We start from the raw sequence: 5,097 nt of genomic DNA, 5'->3' as shown, positions 1-5,097 counted from the left end.
TTTGTCTCAAGCCGGGGTGAGAAACCGTTATATAATTTGCAAAGGAGCTTTCAAAGATTCTCGATCGAGTCGATTTATTTTTCTTAAATCTTTATTATACAAACGCAACCCGCTTTACGGACGCGACTCTTATATTAATTATTATGATGATGACTATGTATCTCACTCTTATTTACATATATCTCAATCGATGCGCCGCACGCATAAATATCATGACGAGCTCGGTAACGGCGATCGATAACAATAGTCGCGAGGCGCGGCACGTCCGTAACGAAACACACAATCAATCAATACAATAATTTTAATACTGGATATAAATAATTTGACCGCGAATGGACCGACGACGATGCGTTTAAACGTTCCACTGCTTGTGCCCAACGTGATGATGATGATGACGATGATGACGATGATGACGATGATGACGATGATGACGATGACGATATTGAAGATAGTAAAGTTTTAGCATCGACATTAATCGTAATTTTAACACACGGAATCAGGACGATATCACGTTAGAAAATCGATACACGAACGGGACCGGACTCTGTCGTTTTCCGAAATCGATACGCGAACGCCCGAGTGACTATCCGCACCCCGAGGCCGGGCCGCACGATCTTTATTACGGACCGCTACCGTCTCGACGACGACGACGACGACGACGACGACGACGACGACGACGACCTTTCTTTGTCTCAGTCGACATCGCGTATGAAAGAGTGCGATCGTCATCAGCACGAAATTTATGCATCGATACGCGAACGGGACCGGACTCTGTCGTTTTCAGAAATCGATACGCGAACGCATCGGCGGCTGGCTACGCGCAATCCGCGATCGGGTCGAACGATGATGATGATGATGATGATGATGATGATGATGATGATGATGATGATGACGACGACGATGACATCGAGATCAGGGTCAGATATAGATATGTAGATCGGTGGTATGCAATCGATACGCGAACGCTCTATCGCGCTACGCGGAGACGCATACAGTCGTTCCCGCATATACATGGGACTGGCGCGAGACGCGCCGGTCGGCCGAATAGAGTTCTCTCCGATGCTCTTCTGTTTTGTTTTGTTTGTTGGTGGTTGTGGAGTGTGGAGTGTGTTTTTTTGGTTGGTGGGGTGTGTGTGGTGTGGTGGTGTTAGTTTGTTTGCGGAGATTGCGTTTTTTTTAGATTTAGTTTTTTTTTTTTTTTTTTAAATAAAAAAAAAAAAAATTAAAAATTATTCTTAGAAAACGCGCGCGAATCGAACAAAACTAATAACACCGATACACAAACAACGCGCGCCACCAACGAGAACGCCCGAAACTGAAACTTCTATAACCGACAAACGCACGAACGACACAGCGGCGGCGGAGGAGGGAAGAAAAAGGGGATCATCTCCCCACAACAACACACCGTAAACTGTGTCGGACGACGTCTCCGTTATGTAAGAGCGGAAGGCGTAAGAGAACGTCTCGTTTAATTAACGCGAACGGCGTTGGGCTCCCGAGTCGACTTCGGGGCGGCCCTTAACGCATCGCATCAACGAGCTCGTCGCGCGCTAGTCGCGCGACGGTCGATCATGATATATAAATCAAGGATTTCGGATCTCTCTAAAACCGGGCTGGAAATCGGTCATTGTTCGTTTTGCGAAACGATATTTTATAAAAGTGAAGATTTGTATGTGTCTCGTCAAAGAACGTTCCGATGAATCGGACGCGATGCCGCGTCCAAAGTAAATCTGGACGAACGCGAGGCGAGTGTTGAGATATACATTTTCCTCCGTGAACAGATAGAAAAACGAATTCATTTTGTTGTTGCGGTGTGGTGTTGTGTGTGTATTGTAATAAATACGCACGCACGCACGCACGCAAAAAGCTACCTAGGCACCGGCGCGTCACGGCGTTTCGAACGTCCGACGCGTCGCTTGTCACACGTCTATCATATCATCATCACCCTCATATCTCTCGTATGTGCGGTGTTGGTGTGTGTTAGCTCTAGCTAGCTCCCTGGTTGATCCTGCCAGTAGTTATATGCTTGTCTCAAAGATTAAGCCATGCATGTCTCAGTGCAAGCCGTATTAAGGCGATACCGCGAATGGCTCAATATATCAGTTTTGGTTCCTTAGATCTTACCTCGGTTACTTGGATAACTGTGGTAATTCTAGAGCTAATACATGCAATCAGAACTCTGACCAGTGATGGGATGAGTGCTTTTATTAGATCAAAACCAATCGACGGAGGGCCTCGCGTCCGAAGTCGTTAATTTTGATGAATCTGGATAACTTTTGCCGATCGCATGGTCCAGCACCGGCGACGCATCTTTCAAATGTCTGCCTTATCAACTTTCGATGGTAGTTTCTGCGACTACCATGGTTGTCACGGGTAACGGGGAATCAGGGTTCGATTCCGGAGAGGGAGCCTGAGAAACGGCTACCACATCCAAGGAAGGCAGCAGGCGCGCAAATTACCCACTCCCGGCACGGGGAGGTAGTGACGAAAAATAACGATACGGGACTCTTACGAGGCCTCGTAATCGGAATGAGTACACTTTAAATATTTTAACGAGGAACAATTGGAGGGCAAGTCTGGTGCCAGCAGCCGCGGTAACTCCAGCTCCAATAGCGTATACTAAAATTGTTGCGGTTAAAAAGCTCGTAGTTGCATTTGTGCGCCGCGCTGTCGGTGCACCGCATCCGCGGTGATACTGACACGTCTGCGGAGCATATCGTCGGTGAGCCGTCGGTAAAACGGCGGTTCAATATCAAAATCCTATCGCGGTGCTCTTCGGTGAGTGTCGAGATGGGCCGACAATTTTACTTTGAACAAATTAGAGTGCTCAAAGCGGGCTCAAAATGCTGCTTGAATATTTCGTGCATGGAATAATAGAATATGATCTCGGTTCTATTTTGTTGGTTTTCAGAACTCCGAGGTAATGATTAATAGGGATAACTGGGGGCATTCGTATTGCGACGTTAGAGGTGAAATTCTTGGATCGTCGCAAGACGAACATCAGCGAAAGCATTTGCCAAAGGTGTTTTCATCAATCAAGAACGAAAGTTAGAGGTTCGAAGGCGATTAGATACCGCCCTAGTTCTAACCGTAAATATGTCATCTAGCGATCCGCCGACGTTACTACGATGGCTCGGCGGGCAGCTTCCGGGAAACCAAAGATTTTGGACTCCGGGGGGAGTATGGTTGCAAAGCTGAAACTTAAAGGAATTGACGGAAGGGCACCACCAGGAGTGGAGCCTGCGGCTTAATTTGACTCAACACGGGAAATCTCACCAGGCCCGGACACCGGAAGGATTGACAGATTAACAGCTCTTTCTTGATTCGGTGGGTGGTGGTGCATGGCCGTTCTTAGTTGGTGGAGCGATTTGTCTGGTTAATTCCGGTAACGAACGAGACTCTAGCCTGCTAAATAGGCGTCGTCATTTAGGTGTGCGCCGCTCCGGTGGCGCAACTCACTGGCGACGTATTAAAATTCTTCTTAGAGGGACCGGCGGCTTCGAGCCGCACGAGATTGAGCAATAACAGGTCTGTGATGCCCTTAGATGTCCTGGGCCGCACGCGCGCTACACTGAAGGAATCAGCATGTTCTCCCTGGCCTAGAGGCCCGGGCAACCCGTTGAAACTCCTTCGTGCTGGGGATTGGGGTTTGCAATTATCCCCCATAAACGAGGAATTCCTAGTAAGCGCGAGTCATAAGCTCGCGTTGATTACGTCCCTGCCCTTTGTACACACCGCCCGTCGCTACTACCGATTGAATGATTTAGTGAGGTCTTCGGACCGACACGCGGTGGCTTCACGGCCGTCGGCGTTGCTGGGAAGTTGACCAAACTTGATCATTTAGAGGAAGTAAAAGTCGTAACAAGGTTTCCGTAGGGGAACCTGCGGAAGGATCATTAACGTGTGTGTATGTGTGCGAGACGCGTGATATGTTCACGAACGTTGTTGCGCCGCTGTTGCTGTTGTTGCTGTTGCGACGACGACGACGACGACGACGACGACTTCGTACATACCGTGTTTACACATATATATATGTAATACATCCATAATGATATATATATATACGACATATATACATATATATGTACGTACGCGCGCGCTGCTGTTCGTATCTAATGCGGACGAGCGCGCGCGCGTGTGCGTGCGTGTGTGTGTGCGTGTTTGTATATATGTATAAAAAATAAAATGTGAAATAATTGTCTCTAGCGTCTATTACGCCTAACGGCGCAGCGGCGACGGCGCCGTGGCGGTGGCCGGTGGCGGTGGTGGCATTCGTCGAAAGTGCTACCGCCGCCGCTGCCTCCGCCGCCGTCGAAGCGGCCGGGTGGCGGAAAAACGCCGAGAGACGAGCGCCGACCGGGGCATACCAAACGGAGCGTTCGAAGCGGTGAAAATCCCCACTGCCTAGCTCAGGCCCTTTATTGTCGGTTGGCGCTATACAAAACGAAATTTAAGCGGTTAGAAAGATGACAATGTCGTGCGTCACGCCAGCTCGTTGGGGGGTGCGCGGGTCGTCGTCGTTCATCATTCTAAAGGATTCGCGTCGGGGCGTTAAGCTTTTTCGGTGCCGTTTCTTTATGAACGCCTCGGCGCACATGAATTCGACCAACTTTCGACGTTAATACATAAAAACGGACAATCAAGTGGCCGACGGCGAGAGCCGTAGGCCGCTACCGTAAGTAATAACAACATTAAGAAAAAACCATTACCCTGGACGGTGGATCACTTGGCTCGCGGGTCGATGAAGAACGCAGTTAACTGCGCGTCATAGTGTGAACTGCAGGACACATTTGAACATCGACATTTCGAACGCACATTGCGGTCCGTGGAGAAATATCCAGGACCACTCCTGTCTGAGGGCCGGCTGTTAAAATATAAAAACCACACTGTTCGGTGTAGAACGCGCGCTACGTGCGCTCGCGCCGGTCGATGCGCGCGGCGGTGACGCGCGACGCGGCGGCGGCGGGTTGGTGGGGGGTGATGAACGAGCTCGCGGACGGTGCGATGGGACGATCTCTAATAAGAGTCTCTCGTCCGCGCCGCCGCGGCTCTCACTCTCTCTCTCTCACTATCCGCCGTCGCTGTCGTCGCGCTGCC

At 49.7% G+C, this 5,097-nt stretch overlaps 2 non-coding genes across 2 annotated transcripts; both read left to right on the top strand.

Moving 5' to 3' along the window:
* Window positions 1-1,995: 1,995 nt before the first annotated feature.
* On the top strand, window positions 1,996-3,899 carry LOC137929132 (small subunit ribosomal RNA). The gene has a single exon (XR_011108706.1). It is a non-coding gene; the product is annotated as a small subunit ribosomal RNA (ribosomal RNA).
* Window positions 3,900-4,706: 807 nt separating this feature from the next.
* LOC137929111 (5.8S ribosomal RNA) lies at window positions 4,707-4,863 on the top strand. Its single transcript, XR_011108686.1, has one exon. It is a non-coding gene; the product is annotated as a 5.8S ribosomal RNA (ribosomal RNA).
* The last annotated feature ends 234 nt before the right edge of the window (window positions 4,864-5,097 follow it).

This window comes from Battus philenor, unplaced genomic scaffold, assembly GCF_028537555.1.
Source record: "Battus philenor isolate CCGP_79_NKW_IND1 unplaced genomic scaffold, ilBatPhil1.0.hap1 SCAF_42, whole genome shotgun sequence".
NCBI classification, from domain to species: Eukaryota; Metazoa; Arthropoda; class Insecta; order Lepidoptera; family Papilionidae; genus Battus; species Battus philenor.
This window is presented reverse-complemented; position numbering and strand designations above follow the sequence as displayed.